Genomic DNA, 23413 nt, shown 5'->3' with positions numbered 1-23413 from the left:
AAAGATGATAAAGTATTGCCAGAAGAAGAGCCACCGATAGAGGTAACTAGGTTGTACACAATACTAAACAAGCCAGTGCCCGCGGAGGGATACAGTGACCCAACTTATGTGCCCCCACCGACAACTATCACCACCCAAGGGCCAACAGCACCCCCGCCATACGAGAGTCATAGGGAGCGACCACAGGTGAGTACACCAAGGGTGGACATAAAAAAATTAACAGACGATTTAGAATCAAGGCTCTCTATAGCCAAGGCTCTCGGGGATAAAAAGCATATGCGAGCGGACTGCACTCAATGCAGCTAGATCAGAGCATGCATCCAGAGCGCAGAGTGAGAGTAGAACATTTGAAGAAGGGTGGAAAAAAGGCGAGATACTGTTTAGAATACAGGAAGAACCAACACGAATAATTGAACTAGAGGAAAGAGAGGGATGTACTGATAACGAAGAAAGGCCCACAGGAGGCAGAGAGGAACTACTATGTGATATAAGGGATGATTTAGAAGAAAGTGAAAGGCTAAGTATGGCAATGGGAGGGGGTGGCGAAGGGTTGGATGGCACATGCTCAATGAGAACGATGGATGAGTGGACAGGGCGATTAAGGAACAGGTTGGGAAAAATGGCATTGTTAGGAAAATCAGGAATGAAGGTGAGTACAGATACAACGACGAAGGGTAAGTTGCAGCTCCCACTAATACACAGGTGAGGAGGGAGGCCGAATTACATACCCTGGGCTCAGATGGATAAGGCCAATTTACTAAAGTTATTGCCCCCGCTATCAGGAGGGGCGAGCAAGTGGGTATATGCTTTTGAGAAACACACAGCCGGGGTACCTCTAGCGATAGGGGACGTGCAAAGTTTGCTAGTATCAGCAGTTGGGGATCAGGCTGACAGAGTATGGGTCAAGGCTGGCTTCCCGGGAGTAACGTTAGACTGCGATCGCCATGATGGTGCCTCTTTCAACACAGTGCGTGCAAGGGTGTGGGATGCTTTGCGGGAAACGTTTCCAGATACCCCAGATTTGCAGTCAGTAATGCAATGTACAATGAATGACGGGGAAGATGCTATGGATTACATTTTTTGGGTCCAAGAGATGTGGAGAGCAGAAACTGGCATGCCCTGGTATCAATCGACATCATTATTTTACTTCATAATAAAGAGGGGGCTCCCAAAAGAGGTGCAAAAGGCGCTCGACAAAATAGCGGGTATTGAAGCGAAAGGATGGCCCGAAATTCAGAGCATAATAGTGCACCACTGTAAGCGAATAAAAGAGGGAGAAGGAGGTGGCGCAGAGAAGATTGGCAGACGAAGCGAAACTAGTACAAAGTTGGTGAAGGTCGCTGCAGCAGTGGCCGCGCTCCCACACAGCAGGGAGAGAGATGAGGAAGAGGAGGGGCTCGTAGCAATACAAGGAAGGATGGCAACTAATTGGGCAGCAGTTCAGCGGCAGTGGAACAAGCAGGAGCAGGGTGGAGGTCCGCAGTGGCAAGAGTGGGCCCCTCGAGGGGGACGAGGTGGGTACAGGGGCCGAAGAGGTGGAGGACAAGGGTATGGGGGAATGGGAGGAAACGGATGGCAGGGTCCCAGAGGTGTGCAAGGGAGTTGTTGGAATTGCGGGAGGTGGGGACACTACTCCAGGGAGTGCAGAAGTAGACCAAACAGTGGATTTCCAGAGGTAGAACATTATGGCCATCCCCATCCGGGGAGCCCATATGGTCTCCCAATGGGACAACAACAAAGGAACCCAGGGCAGGGGCACCATGAGCAACAGCAGGGACATCAATACAGAACACAGAATCACCCACAGAACAATGACACTATGCACTACACGCCAGGCAACCCTTTCGCGACAACAGCAAACGGAGCCCCAGCACCAGCCCCCTATAGTGGCGTGTCAGTGGTTTCAGGGAGTGTGTTTAACCAAGGGGGGGGGGGGGGGGAGCAATGAGACACCCCGCATAGGACAGCCCACAGAGAACACTTGCGTGTCCTGTTCTATCTACCACCTACGATGCAGCAGAGGAACCATTGGTAGGGGCGCAGATAGGAGACAAGCAGTTCATATTCATGGTGGATTCGGGAGCGGAGAAATCATGCATTAGGGAGGGCCGGTTCCCGTTATCTAACCGGAAGTTAGAGACGCAGGGGTTCTCTGGGGCTGTAATTGAAGTTCCTTACACAGAAGCTTTGGATGTGACAGTAGGGGGTAAAACTGTAAAAACACCCTTACTGTATTATGAACATTCGCCAATAAATTTACTAGGGAGGAATCTTCTTAGCAAACTCAACATGACGATATCATTCACTGAGAGAGGTATAGTGTGTTCAACACCAGGAATATGCCCATTACGTGTAATGCTGGTAGTACAGGCTCACACAACTGCACCGGAAATACGTGGCTTGCCAGTGGACGAGAGAATGTTTATTGAAGGATTAAAGACGCTGGCCCACATAGTTCCTGAGCTGAAAAGGATGGATTGGAGAATACCCGCGGAGTTCCTCTTCCGCCCAATAGTGCACCCTGACATAGCACCAGGATCAGTGGTATTGTTAGACTTGCACGCTGTACAAGTATCTGCAAAAAGGATTGCTGTGATTGGAATGGACATAGACGGGTGTGAATGGCGCACAGTACTGTGCACCAATGCCGATATTGCCCTGCGAGACTTAACTGATGAAGACCTCTTTTCTGATTTAGAAAAAGATGGCGAAATAATCATGGAAATAGCAATGCCCTGTGACATTTTGATTCAGGCTAGAGAGATTCCAGTCCAGTTGATGGCAGTGGTGGGAGCACCACCGTCATTTTTTGATGACATGAGACTAGTACCAAACAATTTGTGGACAGCAGGCCCCCATGACGTAGGGTTGTTGCATGGAGTACCACCAGTGATGATAAAGCTCAAACCAGGGGCGATTCTGCCACGAGTGAAACAGTATCCATTGTCCCGCGAAGCTGAAGGGATAAAAGAGACAATAAATACACTACTAGCACAAGAGATAATAGTGCCTTCAAACTCCCCATGTAACACATGTATTTACCCGATCAAAAAAGCAAAGGGAGGGGCTTGGAGGATGATCCAAGATTTGCACCCCCTAAATGATATAATACAGAAAGAGTTCCCTTTGGTCCCGAACCCTGCATCAATATTATGCAGTATCCCAAAAACGGCATCACATTTCACAGTGGTAGATTTGAAAAACGCATTTTTCTCCATCCCCTTGGCAGAAGAAAGCAGATACCTGACAGCATTTACACTAGGGGGAAAGAGATATGAACATTGCAGATTACCACAGGGATACTGTGAGAGCCCAAGCATATTCAACCGCATACTACATGAAGACTTAGGAAACTTATCAGTTGAAAGCACAATCATTCAGTACGTAGACGATTTATTCGTCTGCGCACAGAATGAAGAGACATGCAGAAAAGATTCAGTAACACTCCTGTCCCTGTTGGCAAATAAGGGGTATAAAGTAGACAAGGAAAAGCTACAATATTGTCAGACAGAAGTCCTATACTTGGGACAGCTAATATCAAAAGACGGAAAAAGAATAATCCCTGACAGGGTAGAAGCAATAAGATCAGTAAAAGAACCCACAACAGTGAAGGAGATGCAGAAATTCTTGGGAATGTGCAACTATTGTAGAGCATGGATATTAGATTATGCAGCATACACCAGACCCTTACTGCAAGCACTCAAGGAGGCCCAACAAGAGAACAAGAAAATAGAATGGTCAGAAGAAATGAGCGCCTCATTCAAATCGTAAAGAGTTGATTGAGTGCTCCAGTACTCGCCAATCCTGATTATGAACGCGAATTTTACTTGTTCTCACACTGCAAGGGGTCACTCATGACAGCTGTACTGACACAAAAGACTTCCCTAGGACACAAACCGTTGGCTTACTATAGTGGCACTTTGGATGCTGTGATGCAAGGACACTTCGCGTGCGAGCAATCTCTCACCGGCGCCGCGTACGCAATTGAGAAAAGCGCCCCAATAGTAATGGGATGCCCTGTCACATTGTTCGTGGAGCATTCATTATTTGCAATACTTGAGAGATCAAAGAGTACACTGACCACACAGCGAGCAACCGCCTATGAAATAATATTGTCCAGCGCCAATATCCATGTGGTGCAATGCAGGACAGTGAATCCGGCAACATTCATTACAGAAGCATGCACACTGGAGGACATGCAGGAACACGATTGTGCAGCTTACACAGGGGAAAGAGGGGAGGACACAGTGGTGTGCGAGAATGCCCTGAGCGAGGGGGAAGTGTACTTTGTAGACGGGTCAGCATCGATTGACATGGACACGGGAGAAAAACATGTGGGTCTGGCAGTGGTGAGATTAGAAGACGGTGAGTATGAGACACTAGTGCAGTACCGCCTTCCATCACATTTCTCGGCACAAGCAGCAGAACTAATTGCCCTAATAGAAGCATTACATGCAGCTAAAGGGTGCGCAGTGACAATTTACACAGATTCAGCTTACATGACGACAACAGTACATGGAAGCCTGGCAAGATGGGGGCAGAGGGGGTTTCGACAAGCAGATGGCACTCCAGTGCAACATGCAGAATTGCTGAAGGAGTTGATTGAGGCCCTGCGAGATCCCACAGTGGTAGCAATAGTGAAGTGCCAAGCACATACGTCCAACACAGACGTTGTGTCTTTGGGAAATGCGGCAGCGGACGCTGCTGCCAAAGAAGCCTCATACTTTGAAAAACATGAAGCAGGTGAGTACATGCTGCAGCACAAGGCAAACGAGGAGCTTCCAGAAGGGTACAATACGATGCCTAGATCACAAATACTAGCGTTACAGGAAGGAGCAAGTGAAGATGAAAAGATGATGTGGGTGAAACGAGGGTGCAGCCAATCAGCAACAGACTTACCCTGGCGAAAAAATAACTCAGGAAAAATGGTAATGCCAGTAAAGTTATTAGAAATAGCGTTTCAACAACTGCACTTCCCAGCACACAACACAAAACAACACATTGCAGCAGAGATACAAGAAGAGTGGTTCGTGCCCTGTCTTCAGGAGCACATATCTAGATTGACAATGGAGTGCACAACATGCCAGATATACAGCTCAGGAATGACATTACGTACACTCAGGGGAACAATTCCAAAACCGATTGGGCCATTCAGAGAACTACACATTGACTACCCAGACATGGGAGAAAGGTGCAATGGGACACGTTACATGATTGTGGTTGTATGCCCATTTTCGAGATGGGTGGAAGTAGGCCCATGTGCACGACCTGATGCTAAAAGCGCCGCAAAGTTCCTAGTGAGGGAAGTATTTCCGCGCTGGGGAATTTGTGACGTGATTCGCTCAGACAACGGCACTCACTTTGTGAACGAGCTCTTCAAAGTAGTAACGACACTGTTGGGAATAAAACATAAATTGTGCTCGATTTATCATCCTCAAAGTAATGGCGTGGTAGAAAAGATGAACGGCCTGTTAAAAGGAAGATTATCGAAATTATGCTTCTCATTAAAGAAGAACTGGATTTACTGTTTGCCCCTTGCGCTGTTTGAGCTGAGAAATCAGCCAAGCAAGACCACCATTTGTCCCCGCACGAAATCGTGATGGGAGGCGAATGCACACAGCACACTCCCCACTGCGCGAACACTCAGATGCGCATAGAAGCGCTGCGATATGGGGAGATGAGTTCTCAGAATACTTGAAAAAGCTAACAAGGGCAGCGCGCGCAATATCAAAGCAGCTCTCACCACCATTCACAAGAGAAGAGGGAAACACAACAGGGTCCGTTACGGAACCTGAAACAGGTACAACTGATGCCGGGTGAATTCATCTATGTCCGGAGCTTTGTGCGCCGGTGGAATGCACCACGGTTCTATGGCCCATACGAAGTGGTATTTTGCACCCCTACGGCTGTGAAAGTGAAGGGCCTTAAATACTGGATACATTTGACGGATGTACGAAGGGCATATAATAGTGTGCAGGAAGAGGTGGATGATGGGGCACAGACAACAGCAAACAATGCAAATGAAAATAATGAGTGAATATGAACATGTGTGTGTGGCGGAAATGCACCTGATTGAGAAAGTTGTTGACGAGAATAATTACATTTAAGGGTATTTAAAAAACAAAACAAAAAAAAATGTGGATTTATATGTAAATAATAATGTGATAAAAATGTATAGTGTCTGCTCCCTTGTCTGTATATCCCCAACCCTACTCCCCTACCCACTCCCATTCCCCTTCCATGATATCTTGGCACTGGTAGTGCCAACAAAATGTTTACATGCATGCACTTAATGCACTTTTATATCTCAAACAGGAGCTACCATGGCATCTAACGGGCAGCCTGCAACGGATAGATTTATTAGATATAGAGAATTGTTAGCTGAGAGTAGATATTCGTATGAGTGTGGATTATCTGTGTGCATTACATTGTTTTTTACAATTATGTTTTGCCTTGTTACGTATTGGTTCATAGTGTTCATCTCTATCGAGATGAACGAGGGGGGAGGGATTAACAGGACTAATGTGACTAATGCAACAGCAATTGTAAATACTAAAGAAGGTGATTTTTTGGTATGGGATGGAACTAAACTTTTATGGGGATATTACACGACACCCTCCAATGCTGTCATCTCGAAAAATTAAGGTATGCAGGGAAAAATGCAAAACAGTGTCCCCGCCAAAAATATCTAATTACAATGCCCGCAGTCTAAATGATCGAAACCCCTCTGCCATATCCTGGTTGTATAACACCCCCACCAGCCAGCCCGCCCCAGTAACCAAAAACACACTGTTAGATAACAAAGGCAGAAAATGAAAAAATGACAGCGACATATGAAATATATGATGATTGGGCAAAGGGGGGCGGGAAGGAGGAAGGGGGGCCCACATTGCCCATCGCCCATGAAGCCGGGAAATACATTAGACAAAGAAATAACAGACGGAAAAGGGAGGCGGGGAGGAGGAAGTATGATGAGTATTATGGGTTAGGATTAGACAAAATGGAAGACCCACGACACCCCCACCAGACGAATAAATGGTATGCGGATATGAGTGCAACAGCTAAGTAAACAACAAATGAGAGCTGTTATGTCTGCTCCCTCATTCCCCATGCTTCAGGCACACCCAAAGTATTGCTACCCAAAGAATTGCCTATTGTCGATGCCCAGTGTCTCCTTCATCTCACGTTGTGCAGAATTAAGAACACCTTCCAGGCACATGAAGTGACTTTTAGAATGCTGCAGAATGAGAAAACCCGCTATCCAAAGACAGTAGGAGTGGTATGTCTGGAAGAGCCATTTTTTATAATACAAGGAACACTTTTTTCAGACAAGTGGAAGGACGAAGAAGTAATGTGTAAGGCTGAAGCACTGAGGGGTGTGGCACCAGAGAAACTGCAATGGATAGAAGAAACATGCACACCAGTATGGAAGGAACACATCTCAAAACTAACTTGGGTAACGGCCATTGAAAAACCCTTCAAGCTGCAGAAGGAAAAAGACTGAACTGTGTTTTAAAGGAGAGGGGAAAGCCTCCATGGGGGCAAACAAGAACTGTAACAAGACCCTCACCATCCCAGATCTAAGAAAAGGGACAGCGGCCCTCATGGACACGTATTGGGTATGTGGCAACCAGGCATACCTGCACCTCCCACAATCATGGAGTGGCAGCTGCTCGATGGCCACTCAGCACTAATGGTAATCCCGGAAAGCCACATTGATGGGAGCAAAAGGACGCGAGAAAACACCCAACAGAGTGCGGCCCAGCCAACTGTAGAGCCACAAGTATATGTCCTGTCTTTAGGGAACAAGGAAGGGGTGCTGTCCCGAAACAGACGATCATCGAACTACATATCAAAGGCATCGTCAGAATTGCTGGCACAGATCCCGGATAGGTATCGATTATTCAGCTCTGCAGAAACATTCTTCGCCTCACTCATCCCAAGTATCCAGGCGCGAGCAAATGCAAAATGGCTCCAAATCACACGTTGGGAGCTGATCCAGCTGGCAAATGACACTGAAGAAGGGTTCAACGTAATAAAAGTGGAACTAAGAGCATTACGGTTGATGACCATGCAAAACAGGTATGTCCTGGACCTGTTGACAGCGATGGACGGAGGCGTTTGCCGAAAAATCAGAAGTGCCTGCTGCACTTTCGTACCTTCCGAAGACGCAGACAACGGCTCCCTGTCCCATGTGATCAAAGCAGTACATAACCTGGGAGAAAGAATGAGAATGGAAGGTGGAGCAGAAGAAAGCAAGTGGTTCGACAAGATCTTCTCCTGGGTTCCATCGTGGCTGGGAATGACTGAAATTTTTGATGCCGGCTGTAGTATTCCTCCTCTTTATTTTTTGCCTGTGTCAGGTGGGTCTTCGATGTTGTGCTAACGCAGTACCGAATGGTGCAATGATGATGGTGACAATGGGCAACACCCGCGGTACAATACAAGCTATGCAGGAAGTACAGGTACAAACAGGAACAGATGACACACCGAGATATCAGCTAGTGCCTAGGTACCATGACAAGGATATAGTAGATAAGTTGTGGCATACTACCATTAAAGAGCCCTGTATACTAGAATGGTACGAGGAAGTGTGGGTGGACTTGGAAGCGGAGAGCGGATGTATATACCTGACTTGTACCCCAGATGAATATGCTAGGAGAGGTGAGAGCTTGAGAGGGGTGTGCAGAGCATGGATGCCCATAAACGGCACACCTGCATGGGATGACGCAGTAATTGACGAGGAAGAGTGCAGGAGATTGGAGGATTTAAAGAATTCATTACTTAAGTAACGAAAGGGGGAAATGTAGGGGAGGATTGGTCCAAAAGACCCCCCTCGCCTGCATCCCCTCCCCCGGTGAGGGCCATGGCTCGTCAGGGGTCCCCTCCTTACCACCAGGGCCCAGGTGGTGGATGGCTCACCTGCCGAAGACATTGCCCAAACCTGCTGAATTTAGCTAGGCCACGGAAACCATTTTGTCTAATGAAGATGGTGTGAGCCCGGCGAACCGCAGCGCGGCCCCCACCTTTGGAGAATTTCAATTATCCCTGTGGCCGCAGCTTCCTGGCAGATCCGCTGTGAGCCCGTTCACACGAACAAGACGGACGTGAGCTAGTGTAAGATACCAACACTGTAACATGTCACCTTCCGCAGTGTATCGCTGCTCCCAGCATGACCCGGCCAGCAGAGCCTGGGTGGAAAAAGAACTGTAAAATGGTCCTTTGATAAAAGCAAAAGTTCCTAAATACTAATGACAAAACTACCTGCGATGGAAGCGTTCTCTCCACAACCTCTGACTAAAAAAACCTGTAAAATGTGTAGATAGGGAATAGTTTACCTGTAACTCCATTTCTCCAGCATTGTTATCTTTCATGGATTCACATGCTTAGAATATTCCCCGTCAGACCGGGACCCCTCGGTACACATATATAGCCTTTTTCAAAGGAAAAACTTTCGACACTTTTGTGTCCTATCTACGTCCTTCTAGGACCCACCTACGCATGCTCCGCATGCCGTGCTAGTATAAGAGGCCCGCCCCCACGGCTCCCCTTCAGATTTCGGCCCCTCCAAAGTAGGAAGGGTTAAATTTATCACATACATTACATACGGGGAGGTTGGCGGGCGCATGTGAATCCATGAAAGATACCAATGCTGGAGAAATGGAGTTACAGGTAAGAAACTATTCCCTTCTCCAGCATTGGATCTTTCATGGATTCACATGCTTAGAATAGATTGTATGGCAGTAACGCTTGAGACGGCGGTGAGAATGTAATGTAACAATATATATCCTCACCCTACTACACAATGCATATCTCCCGTAGGGATAAGTTAAGTCATATAACATTGCCCACAAAGTATATCGCCCTTAAGAGGGTAGATAACCGAATCTCCACAGGGAAGAGCTTACCTTACTGAAACAAATGGCGCAGGACAGCTCTTCCCTTCTGCACCTCGTCTGCATGCTGCCTGGCAAGGCAGTAGTGGCGGGTAAACGTGTGGGGCACTGACCATGCCGCCGCTTGACATATGTCCGTCAGCGGAATCCCAGCCCATAACGCTGTTGAGGAGGACATCGACCTTGTAGAATGAGCTCTAGGATGTCCTTGCAGTGGCCTTCCGGCCTTAGAGTGACAAAAAGCAACCGTCGACGACACCCATCTAGCCAGTCCCTGTTTAGAGATTGCTTTTCCTCTCGTCGACGGACCATATGCGACGAACAGTTGCCGAGTAGCCCTGATGTCTTGTGTACGATGTAGGTAGAATTTCAGGGCCCTCTTAACGTCCAGGGTATGAAGAGTTTTTTCTGCTGTCGACGATGGAGTGGCGAAGAAAGTAGGCAGAACCACAGATGAGTGTTTGTGGTATACCGTCGGAACCTTCGGGACGAACATAGGGTTAGTTGCCAGGACTACCTTGTCCTTAAAGAATCTTAGGTTGGGCGGGTCCACGACCAGCGCTTGTAGATCCGAGATACGTCTGGCTGATGTGATAGCTATCAGGAATGCCAACTTCCACGAAATGAATTTTATGTTGGACGTGGCCATAGGCTCGAAAGGCGGTTTCATCAAGCCTGCCAACACTGTGTTGAGGCTCCACGCCGGGGGAAAACGTTTCACCGGGGGAAAGGCTCGAAATAAACCCTGCATGAAGTGTTTTACCAGTCTGTCACTGAATAGAGGAGACGACTGCCTCTTCCTTGTGAACCTCGAGATGGCTGCCAGGTGTACCTTTATCGACGAGGGGGACAATCCCTTTTCTGCCAAGAGGAGCAGGTAAGGTAGAACTTGTTCCGGCGTCACCAACGATGGTTGTATGCCCCGTCGTCCTCTACACCATTCACAGAATCTCCGCCACTTATAGGAGTAAGATTTGTTAGTAGAAGGGGCTCTAGCCGCCTGTAGAATTTTTTGGCAATCCTCTGAAATGTCTAAGGCGCCGAACTCCGAGAGGTCAGGAGCCAGGACGTAAGGTTGAGACTGTCCGGGTCGTGATGCCACACCGTGCCTCTGTCCCGGGATAGAAGGTACGGGACTTTCAGAAACGCTATGGGATGTTCCAGCGATAGATGGAGGAGGTCTGAGAACCACGGTTGCCTCGGCCAGTATGGTGTCACTAGAATCACCCGGCAATTGTATCTGCGTATCCACTGTTGTTTTCCGTATGAGGGGAAACGGGGGGGAAAGCATAGAGGAACATGTCCGTCCATGGGAAGGAGAACGCCTCCCCCACCGATCCCTCTTGGGGCCATCTGCTTGCAAATTGCTCACATTTCTTGTTGTCTTTGGTCGCGAAGGCGTCCAGAGGGGGGTGACCCCATTTCTCGAACACTTTCCTCAAGTAACCCGTGTCCACTTCCCACTAGTGTATCTGGGCCATGCTTCTGCTGAGGGAGTCGGCTTGGCCGTTTCCTCACTCCTGGAAGGTGATGAGCCACGAGGGAAATTTTGTGTTTCGATGCCCAATGCCATGTTTTCTGGGCTTCTATGGAAAGAGTCCTCGATCGTGTCCCTCCTTGTTTCCTCAGATAAAACATGGCTGTTGTATTGTCGGTCAGTATTCGCACTCGCAAACTCTTGATGTGTGGTAGGAACGCCTTCAAAGCCCATCGTACCGCTCTGAGTTCCAGTACGTTTATGTGTAGGAGTGACTCCGTTGGAGACCAGCGACCTTGCGTTTGGAGAGCACCCATGTGCGCTCCCCATCCGGTTAGGGACGCATCCGTAACTATGGTGCTCTGAAACTCCGGCTCCTGTAGGGGCACACCGTTGCTCAGATTGTGGGAACTCTGCCACCACTGGAGGGTCCGACGTAGCTTGTCGTCGTCGACGGTTATCCTGTCCGACCACGATCCCTGAGCCTGTGTCCATCGGTCCGCGAGGAATTCTTGGATTGGCCTCATGAATAGTCGACAGTTTCTCACCAGATGGATGCAGGATGCCATGGCCCCCAGGCCTGAAACATACTTTCTCACTGAGATCCTGGTGTTTTGCCGTAGCCGGGCCGCTTGTTGAATGAGTCTTGAGGTCCTGTCGAGGGAAGGTTTCACCAGCCCTAACTGAGTCTCGAACTGTGCCCCCAAGAATACCAGCGTTCTCGATGGCCGCAGAGAGGATTTCTCGAAGTTTATGGCAAATCCTAGTCGTTGTAGAAGCTGCCTGGTGGCTTGCAGACTTGTGTTGGTCGACGCTGGGGAGGATCCCCTTACCAGCCAGTCGTCGAGGTATGGGTATACATGGTGGCTTTGCTTCCTTAGCCAGGCAGCTACTGGAGCCAGGCATTTTGTGAACGTTCTGGGGGAGGTCTTGAGCCCGAAAGGAATAACCGTGAATTGGTAGTGAGTTCGCACTATTACGAAACGTAGGAATTTCCTGTGTTTCCGACACATTGGAATATGGAAATACGCGTCCTGTAAATCCAGGGACGCCAGGAAATCTCCCTTTTGAACTGCGCGGATCACTTCCTGCAGAGTGAGCATCTTGAATTTTAGGCTCTTTAAGGACTTGTTGAGATCGCGTAAGTCTAGAATGGGACGGCATTTGCCGTTCGGCTTTTTTACGACGAAGTATCTTGAGTAGACTCCTTGACCTCTCTGTGATGTTGGAACTAATTCTATCACGCCCTTCGCTAACATGTGTAACCTCTTGTTGCAGTACCTTCATATGGGACTGAGTGGTGAACGCAGGTGGAATTTGCAGAGGGTTGTGTTTCAATTGCAGAGAGTGTCCGTTTCTTATGGTGTCTAACACCCATTGGTCCGTCGTTATCCTTTCCCATTCGTCGACATATGCTGAGACTCTTCCCCCCAGAACGGTGCGTGGTATGTCACTGCTGATCTTTATTTTGCTTGTCTCTTCCCCCTAGAACGGTGCGTGGTATGTCACTGCTGATCTTTATTTTGCTTGTCTCTCGACGATGATGGGTATGATGGTCGTTTTCTGGAAGACTGGAAGTTTCGTCGATGGTTAGCCGATTGTGAGGCACGTCGGTATCCCTGGGAGGGGTAAGCCGATCTGGCAAAGGATCTGTCTCCAAAAGAGAATCTTGAATTACCTGAAGCCCCTCTAAAGGGACGAAAAGACTTGTAACTTCTGCCACTCTGGAGGGCACCCAATGAACGTGCCGTGTCCGAATCTTCTTTCATCCCTTTTAGGGCCTCGTCCACCTTCTCGCCGAAAAGAAGGTCTCCCTCAAAGGGCATATCTAAGACCTTGTATTGCACCTCTGGCCTGAAGTAGGTACACTCAAGCCATGACTGTCGACGCAATACCACCCCATTGTTGACTTGCTTGAAGCCTGACTCAGCGAGATCCACCGCGATGTTTATTGCGTGATTTGAGGCTTCCTCACCCTCTCGGACCAGTAGCATCGCCGCCTTCCTCTGTTCTTCTGGAAGATGATCAAGCAGCGGAGCTAATCTGTGCCACATCTCCCTATCGTATCTGGCCACAATTGCCAGAGAGTTTGCGGCCTTTACTGTGGTCGCTCCCACGGAGAGCACTTTCTTGCCAAAGGCATCTTGGCGTCTCGCCTCGTTCTCAGGAGTCGTCGTGCACTTGTGCTGTGCCTTTGCCTTCCTCGCTGCTGCCGCCGACACCACCGAGTCCGGTGTTGGTTGGGAGGATAAACACTTGGGGGTAGACTCTGGAGCCTTAAACTTTTTTCTAGGCGTCCTTTCACTGCTGGTTCTGAGAATGGGTGTCTCATTGTCTGCAACCCCTCTTTCCATACATGGTCCAGTATTGGTATCGAGAACACCGACCTCCTCTTGCCCATGTGGTCGAACAAAAAACAATCCTTTTTCTGTTCTTCTTGGGACAGACCAAATTCTTTGCATGCCTTCATCATAGAATGGAATGACGCAATGTCGTCCGGAGGGGACGGGTGAGCTGGGCTTCTGGGGTTTTCCAACTCCGCCTCTGACTCCCAGGTAGGATCCCTGGAGGGGGATAATGAGATATCCGACATGGCCCCCCTGTCGGACTCCGAATCTGGCAGCTCACCTTCCTCCTGTGCCAGTGTTGAGATTGGCGTGCGTGGGTGCGTCGGTTGACGGGACGGGCCCGGCTCGTCGACGAGTGACTGTGGCAGGCTTGCCTGGGGTAGTCGCTGGTCCAACGACTGCAACAAGGACTGAAGCGTGGACAGAATATCCAACGACAAAACCGATTGAGGATTGAGGAGAGGGGCAGATACCGGTGTAACGGAGGCCCTCGTCGACAACTTGTCAGCCGCTCGTAGCCCTAGGTCTGCTGGGCCAGCAACTCTCTCGTTCCCGTCCTCCGAGGACAGCAACATAGCTTGTTCTTGTAGCAAAGGCTCCGGGGGGGTCGTGTCAAAGACTTCAGGCCTCCAGGCCTCCTGTAGGATCCCCGTCGTCGAGGCCCTCGTCGACGCCATTGTCGACGGGACGGTGGATGCCCCCTGTGCAAGTGGTAGGGAGGCGGTCGATGACTGGACCGCCGTCGACGAAGACTTCGCAGGTGGTTTTGGCGGTCCCGCCTTCTCCACACTGTGCCCGCTTTTACTAGACTCTCGACTCGTGGTCGATCTGTGATGATCGCCAGAGGAGGATTTCCTTTCCTTCTCATGCTTTTTTGATGAGGATGATTTCTTTGCCGAGGAGTCTCTAGTGGAGTGAGTTCCAGATGACTCTTTTTCCGACGGTCTAGATTTCTTCGCCGGCGGTTCCGACGAGGCCGCTCGGCGCGATGTTTTCGCCGACTGTGTGGAGCCCACCCCCGAGGGGGGGTATGCCCCCGCTCCATCATTCAGCCATGCCACCAGGCGTCGGTTCCGGTCTTTGAGGGTTTTTTGAGAAAACCCCTTGCATATGTCGCAGGTATCCGCCGAATGGTGAGGGTGGAGGCAATATATGCAGTCCATATGTCCGTCCCCCTCGTAAACCTTTTTTAAGCCGCATGTCGCGCATGGACGGAACAGCGCGTTACCTGACACAGAGGACATTATTACTCGAAATCCAATGACGCAACCTAGTACAAAACAGTAGGACAACACGAGGAGATCCCACTACTTTGGAGACGGTTGAAATCTGAAGGGGAGCCGCGGGGGCGGGCCTCTTATACTAGCACGGCCTGCGGAGCATGAGTAGGCGGGTCCTAGAAGGACGTAGATAGGACACAAAAGTGTCGAAAGTTTTTCCTTTGAAAAAGGCTATGTGTACCGAGGGGTCCCGGTCTGACGACGGGGAATATTCTAAGCATGTGAATCCATGAAAGATCCAATGCTGGAGAAGTATGCAATTCCCCCAATTGACGTGTGTGTGTGTGTGTGTAATGCACCGGAGCTCACAGGGGGCAAGGAGAGCAGTCAAATATTATCACAGTGCACGTTTCCAAACAGCGACAGTGCAAGGGAGTTTGTTCCTGGTTACCAAAATAGACTACAGCTACCAGAATTCCTTTAGACCAATTGAGACTAATCTGTAAGCACTTGGAGAACACAAACTGAAATGCAGCATGTATTCAACATTGGGAACATGTAGCGTGCCCCTCACCCTCCCAGTTTCTCTACACAGTGCAAGGAACCTGCCTGCCCACCACAACCCTTAACACCTGACCTTACTTCCAAACATGCTACCCTTGCTCAACGCTCCAATCTCCTACTCAGCCCCACAACATCCAGTGCACAACTCCATACAGTGAAGCTTGTGCGCGCACTAATTTATGTACCTTTGTTGAGTGCCATACATGGTCCCTCGGATGCCGCATTTTTCCCGCTGACAACTTATTGGCATCTTTGTGCGTGAGTCTATTGGGGTGGGGGTCGAACGCCTGCCAGTCATGTGTGATCAAGGACGCCACCCCCGTGCTTCAAATTAATGTGTTGAGGGGGTAAAGCAGGTAGTGTGTCCAGCAAAGGAGGATCAGTCGAGTGAAACTAGCTGGCCAAAAAACAGGGGTTTGGGGGGGGGGGATAACAAAAACGTAATCTCATGCATTAAAATACTAACCAGTGGTGGTCCCAAGATTTGCAACTAGAGGGTCGGGTGACAACAGTGACCATTTTTAAAGCATTTGTTCACTGGCCACAACTCCCCCCACACCCCACACAAGCCAACTTCTCCTTATAGCCCCATTCACTGCTAGATCACGGACAACGCTAAGCAATAGTTGCATACCTGTATCCCTTGGATCCATGATCATCACGGCTGGAATATTCCCGGTATGCATAATCTCTTGGTGGTGGAGCATAATCTCTAGAATCCCGCGAATTTTGATAATCTCTGCTCGAATAACTGAAAAGGGAAGGGAATTGATTTACTTAAGATCACTCAAACTATACCAGTTACCCAGTTCCACTAATATCCCTGCAAACTCACAGTGAAGTAATCCAACTAAAAAGCGGAACATTAGCCAGTGCATGAACTCAAGCAGTGCAACAACTCTTCTCTGCATAAAGCATACCCGTCTTTACCACCATAGCCATCATCACGTGGAGACATGTAAACATCCCTTCTTGATGGCAGCAAATCTCTGCGGGGAGGACCACCATATCCATCACGTTCTCGTGACAAATTAGCTTACGGGGAAAAGCGACAGGAAATTAGCAACATGCGACAGTGTTTGCTTCTCTTGTAGAAACCATAACTGACCATTTCAAATTGGCATGTCAAACTAGTCCTTGAAAGGATGCCCATAAATATTCACGAGGCTCTGACTGCCTAATTCTTCAGAGGAGACGGATAAAAATCGTCCTCATCTATGTTACGAAGTGCTAGCGCTTGTCAACTGCATTAGGACCAACTACCAAAAAAATTCTCGTGGTAGTATACTGCAATATAACTTCAGTCAACCGGGAACATTTGCAGTACAAAAAAAGGGGATTCAAACAGTTACCACTTTTACGACATCGCAAGCGCAGCAAATAAGCACGCATCGTCAAAAACATCACGGAATGTGGGGGCTAACTCGCATGGGGTTGAGCTGACATTTATGGAAATTGCCATCATCCATGTTCACCCTTTTAAACCAAACATTTCAAGCCTGAAGAACTTCCGGAAATAAAACTATTGCAGGGGATTCGATAGGTACCTCTTTCGGGGGGGGCCTCCACTGCTGCCCCATTGGCCACCCCTCATACCTCTTGGAGGGCCACGGCTTCTTGGAGGCGGTGGAGGTCCACGTCTAGCGCCGGTTTCAAAGGCAGGTTTCGTGGCTTGTTCGACCTTGATTGGCTTGCCATCCAGCGCCTACAACAAAGTAGAGATTTAAAACGGAACATTCCAAGCCATCGGCGCTCATATAAAGACAACCTGCACGTTATTGGCATTCGGCTGTACTTGTGCATTTAATGGCGTTACCTTTCCGTTCATGTCTCTTGCAGCATCCTTGGCATCAGCTGGACTCTCGAAAGTAACGAAAGCAAAACCTCTGGATTTGCTAGTTTCACGATCCTTCATCAAAAGGACTAAAATAAAAATACAACCAGGTCAAGTCAGTCTAACTACGCAAGGCAACTAAGCCAAAACACCCAAAACGTTTCCATCAGAACTTCTTAGAGGACAAACAGGCTATATCACCGCCCATCAATGCCATTGTAATCATCATTTGGGGATACTACGCTAAAAAAAAAAAATATCACCAACGAAAACATACCTTCTGCAATACGCCCATATTTGTCGAAAAACTACTCCAGAGCCTTCTCATCCGTCTCCAGATGAGCCCGCCAATTAACAGTTTTCCCGGGCGATTGGCTTCAACCATTTTGAAGGTGCTGTGTAACAAAACAAAAAAAAGGGGGGCTCATGGAGTGGTGTGGCTCCACAACTCAAGATCACACAAACAGTAGAACTACACATGGCAAAACACATGCAAGAGTGGGGAAAAGGCTCACACTCTTACCTGGTGGAAAAAATAAACCCCAGAAATCCAGCAAAACTGCTGAGGGACTCAGTAGGTGAGGGAAGGCAGCCATAAATGAGAATTCTCCCCAACATCCCCATCTCGGGCTCTATGGTGCAATCGCTACAAAAGATCTTAGTGATGCTTTTTTTTAAAGACGGTAGAGTCCCTCAGAGAGAACTAATGCAGCCTACATTAAATTGGAGGGTGGTCTGGGAGTCAACAAAAGATATGGCAGTGTAACGCTCACCTGATTCCCGTAGAGGCGCCGGTCTTGACTGGGCGTATACCGTATCTTCAAAGGTGATGTGTAACACACGGCTGGCTCTTTGGGCTGGACCTCTGTGCACTGTATGTCTGACTCGAAGGGTAAGATGTCTGCAGATAGAAAATATGGGATTAAAGAACTGGGTTATTGAATGTCTCTCTCTTCTTCCCTTTCTCTTCTCGTGTAGAACCCCAAAGGTTAACGCTCTCACCTTAGGTAAGTGAACGCCGTGCTCTCCATCTGCCTCGGGGCAGGGTGCTGTAACCAGTTTCTTCACTGGATAAGGGGAGCAGGCCTCTTGACTTCAGAGGACTGCTGTCCGTCGTTTACTGCACGAACGGTAAGTTTCGAGTAATTCTAATGTCTTTAAAAGTCTTTAGTAATGATGTCTCTTGTTTTGCAGGGTTCCGGCGATGGCGGATGACGGGCTGAAGTGAGTTGAAGATGGAGCCCGTGTGATGAATAGAAGCGCATGGAAGCACGTAAGTAAGCGCTTGTTGCCTGCTTCACGATGCGCTCAAACTGTCTTTTTATTTTGCAGGTACAAGTTCGGAGCGGCTGCAGGGTGCCGGAATACCCACTGGGTTAGATGTGGAAAGGAGTAATGGCACGTGAGTATTAAAGTTCCCCAATGTCTTTAAACGCACCTTGTTTTGTCTTTCAGATGCGGGATGCAGCGCCGAAAGCCTCCGGAGCGTGCGAAGAGTTGGTAAGCTTTTGTCTTTCAGATGCCGGAATGCAGTGCGAAGACCTCCGGAGCGCACGAAGAGTAGGTAAGCCTTTGTCTTTCAGATGCCGGAATGCAGCGCGAGGCGTGGGTGACAGCCGATGGACCAGGTAAGTGAAGAGCTGTCACTGAAGACCGTAATGCTAACCTGTTCTTTCTTGTCTTTATAGGTGTTGCTGAAGACTGGATTCAGGATGGTAAGCCTTTTTCCTTAGGCCCAGGATCAGATGCAGAAGACACGATGAGCGTTCTGCTGCAGAGGATGCAGAGTAACGCAAAGCAAGATTCATCCATCGGGTGTGGTTTAAATAGCCTCCTGTAGCGCTTAGGTGTCTCCTTCCACAGCCACGCCTAGGTAAGAAAAGAGTTCCTGCTTTCCAGAATTTCTGAACCTAGGGAGTGGCTCCTGCCCCACCCAACAGGAAAAGTAGTTCCAAACAGAAGAGGATCAGAGGCTCAACTGGCAGGCAAGTAAGCAGCATGGTCTGCTGCAGATAAGTCCACCCAAGCATTATGAGCCCGGCGCTTCCAGCGCTGGGACTGGGCATATTTATGAGCCTGGCGCCACTGGCACCAGGACTGGGTCCAAAAGGTCCCAATTGGGACTGGTTGGCACTCGGAACCTGGGTTATGGATCTGCTTCCAAGGGAGTTGGGAAAACCCTGACCTTTTGGAAGCAGAGATCATGACAGTACCCCCCCCTCAAGGCCCCTCCCAAACCGGGCTTCTCCGGAGGTTTTGGCTTGTCAGGAAATGTTCGGTGAAATCTTTTGATTAGGCGAGGAGCGTGGACATATTCAGCAGGTTCCCAGGATCTCTCTTGGGGGCCGTAGCCTTTCCAGTCAATTAGGTGAAATAGTTTAGATTTAGAGATCTTGGAGTCCAGAATGCTTTTGACTTCAAACTCGAGTTCTCCATCAACTAGGATGGGTTTTGGAGATTTAGTTAGTCGGGTTTGAGGTTGCACGGGTTTTAATAGAGAGACGTGGAAGACCGGATGTATCTTCATGTGCGGGGGCAAGTCCAACTTGACCGCTACTGGGTTTACTATGGTAGTGATGGAATAGGGACCAAGGTATCTTGGGTTGAATGTGCGTGGCCCTTTTAGAGGTAGATATTTGGTGGATAACCAGACTTGATCCCCTACTTGATATTGAGGGGCTTCCTTCCGATGTTGATCTGCTCCTTTCTTGTATTGTTCTTTAGCCCTTTGAAGGTGTGAAACAGCTTCCTTAAAGGCTTGGGTGATTGTAGAATGCAGGTAGTCTACTGCTGGTGTTTCAAGATCTTGGAGGGGATCCAACTCCGAGGTTCGAGGGTGACTGCCATATAAAAGAAAAAACGGGGTTTTCCCAGTTCCCGAATGGACAGAGTTATTGTAGGCATATTCGGCTATCCAAAGGATGTCTTTCCAAGTTTTTTCAGTGTGTTACAGCATGCAGCGTAAATGGTTTATAGTGATAATATCGAAAACCAAAATCTCGAAAACCAAAATCTCTAATACAAAAGGCCGAAAAATAAAATATCGAATTTTTTTTTCAATGTGTTTTTTTTAAATGGGGGGGTTCCCCCCCCCAACCCCCCTTTTTTTCATTTTTTTTTATTTTACCCCTTTTTTTTACTTACCTGACCCCAAAAACATATATAAATAAATAAATAAAAAATGCGATATTTTTTTTTTCGATATTTTTTTTTCGGTCTTTTTGTATTCGATATTTTGGTTTCGAGATTTTGACTGACTACCAGCGTAAATACTGTTCCAGAGTTTGATTGGTCCTCTCGGTTTGTCCGTCGGTCTGAGGGTGGTGACTGGTCGATAGTCTCACATCAATTTGAGCCGACCGACAGCAACTTCGCCAAAAATGAGAAATAAATTGACTACCTCGATCCGAAATTAGAACCGAAAGAAAACCGTGCAGTCGGACGATGTTTTTGAGAAATTCTCGGGCCAGAGTTGCTGCTGTTGGCAAGCCTTTGAGCGGAATGAAATGCGCCATCTTGGAGAATAAGTCCACGATTACTAGAATCGTATTGTATCCGGAGCATGGAGGTAGATCGGTGATGAAGTCCATAGAAAGCGTATGCCAAGGGCGAGGTGGGATGTCAATAGGGCGTAAGAGGCCTGCTGGTCTTTCCTTTTGACTTGTTTTGGGCGCATACTCCACAGGACATTATAAAGTCTCTGATATCTTTTTTCCAAGACGGCCACCAGAAGTAGCGCTTGATCTTTTCTGAGGTCTTGGCCATACCGGGATGTCCTTCCATTAAAGAATCGTGATAACAAGAGATTACCTTTTTCTGTAAATCTGTGCTGGACAGGTATAATCGTTCTTGGAAATACATTGTCCTTTACTGCAAAGTCCTTTCCCTGCAGATGCCAATTCTGTATGTCTGCTGGAGTTACAAGTTGCCTGGCTTTATCCTTAACTTCCTCTATGGATTGTGTGGCGATTACACCCAGAATTCTTTGTTCGGGAATGATTGGTACAGGTTTAGGGTTGATCAAGTGTTCTTCCACTCCCATCCGAGAAAGGGCATCAGCTTTACCGTTTTTTGTACCAGGTCGATAGGTAATTATGAAGTCAAACTCGGCAAAGAATAATGCCCAACGGAGTTGTCTAGAGGATTGGGCTTTTGCGGTTTTCAAATATTGCAGGTTTCGGTGATCCGTAATCACAGTAACGGTGTCGGGCCCCCAGCAGATAATGCTGCCAAGCCTTAAAGGCAGACTTGATAGCCAGAAGTTCCTTGTCAGTAATCGTGTAATTGATTTCAGGAGGCGAGAATTTGCGGGACCAAAATGCCACGGGATGCAACTGATTGGTTACCGGGTCCTTTTGTGATAGAACTGCCCCCATGGCAAGGCTTGAAGCATCAGTTTCCACGATGTAGGGGAGTTCGGGGCGAGGGTGTTTTAAGATTGGTGCAGAGATAAATTTAGTCTTCAAATCCTGGAAAGCTTGTTCCGCCTCGGTAGACCATTCAAAACGTTTGTTTTTCTTTAACAAGGCAGTGATGGGCTGGACTATTCGAGAAAATTCGGGGATAAACCTGCGATAAAAGTTAGCGAAGCCTAACATGCTTTGCACACCTTTTACGGAGGATGGTGATGGCCATTTGAGAACTGCATCGACCTTCTTTGAATCCATACGCACTCCGCTAGGTGATAATATGAATCCCAAGAATTCAACTTCAGTCACGTTGAAAACACATTTTTCCAATTTAGCGAAAAGTTTGTGTTGACGCAATCTTTCGAGGACCATTTTCACGTGTTTCCGATGTTCAGATTCCGATGAAGAATAAACGAGGATGTCATCAATGTAGACAACAACACATACATCTATGAGCTCTCTGAGGACATCGTTCATAAAATATTGAAAGGCGGCCGGGGCATTGCAAAGTCCGATGGGCATGACCTGATATTCAAATAGCCCATATTTGGTGCGGAAGGCCGTCTTCCATTCATCGCCCTCTTTTACTCGTACCAAGTGGTAGGCTCCTCTAAGATCCAGCTTTGTATATATGCATGCTTTTCTGACTTGGTCCAGGAGTTCAGGGATCAAAGGTAACGGATATCTATTCTTGACGGTGATCTGGTTCAGGGAGCGATAATCTATACAAGTTCTAAGGTCTCCTTCCTTTTTTGGAACGAAGAACAAAGCTGAAGAAGCAGGGGACTTGGAAGGACAAATAAACCCATTTGCCAGGTATTGATCCAGGTATTGTCGAAGGTGAAGGTTCTCAGGCTCGGTGAGGGCATAAATTCTACTACAAGGAGGAGTAGATCCAGGTATCAGGTCTATCTGGCAGTCATAAGACCTATGAGGAGGTAGAGAGTTAGCCTGATCCTTCCGGAAAACATCTTGGTATTCTAGGTATTCGGGAGGTAACTGGGGAGTCTCTGAAGAAATTGCTGCCAGTGCAACACCAGGTGGAGGGTGACCAGTAGAGACACATTCTGGAAACTGGACCGTTCTTGCTCGCCAATCGATCAGAGGATGGTGTTTCTCTAACCAAGGTATTCCTAGAATAATCTGAAACTGAGGAGCCTTGATCACATCGAACACGATCTTCTCATGGTGTCCATCTTGACTTACTAGCGTCACTAGTTGAGTGGTATGCGTTACTGGTCCGGAGGCTATCTCCGTTCCATCCACCGTAGTAATGACGTCCTTTACAGCCTTGGGACAAAGTGTTAGATTCATCCACAAAACCATTTCATGATCCACATAATTGCCGATGGCACCGCTGTCGACGTAAGCTTCAATTGCATGTAATCGATCCGGATTATCAGGGCTAATGAGGACCATAGGTATCACGAAATGCGAGGTCACGGAACTGGTTTTCACGCTCGGCAAGAGGACCTCTATTCTTGTCGGGCGAGGTCGTTTCCCTGCTCAGAGTTTGTAACTTTGGTAACTGCAGCTCCTACTGCCTTCTTGGCAGGTTTCACCGGACAGTCTCGAAGAAAGTGCCCTGAGTTTCCGCAATAGAGGCATAATTGCAACTGTTTTCTCCTTTCCCGCTCCTTTTGTGTTAGAGGACCTTTCAGGCCC

The 23413-nt window shown here is 48.2% G+C and overlaps 1 non-coding gene and 1 pseudogene across 1 annotated transcript; both read right to left on the bottom strand.

The window, feature by feature from the left end:
- The window catches only part of LOC138480537 (RNA-binding motif protein, X chromosome-like), a 93752-nt pseudogene extending 76013 nt beyond the window's left edge, over window positions 1-17739 (bottom strand).
- On the bottom strand, window positions 17502-17571 carry LOC138481873 (small nucleolar RNA SNORD61). Its single transcript, XR_011274465.1, has one exon. It is a non-coding gene; the product is annotated as a small nucleolar RNA SNORD61 (small nucleolar RNA).
- Window positions 17740-23413: the final 5674 nt, after the last annotated feature.

The sequence above is a fragment of the Ambystoma mexicanum genome, chromosome 5p, assembly GCF_040938575.1.
Source record: "Ambystoma mexicanum isolate Mex_15411 chromosome 5p, UKY_AmexF1_1, whole genome shotgun sequence".
NCBI classification, from domain to species: Eukaryota; Metazoa; Chordata; class Amphibia; order Caudata; family Ambystomatidae; genus Ambystoma; species Ambystoma mexicanum.
The sequence above is the reverse complement of the archived record's forward strand: the minus strand, read 5'-3'. Positions and strand labels throughout refer to the sequence as shown.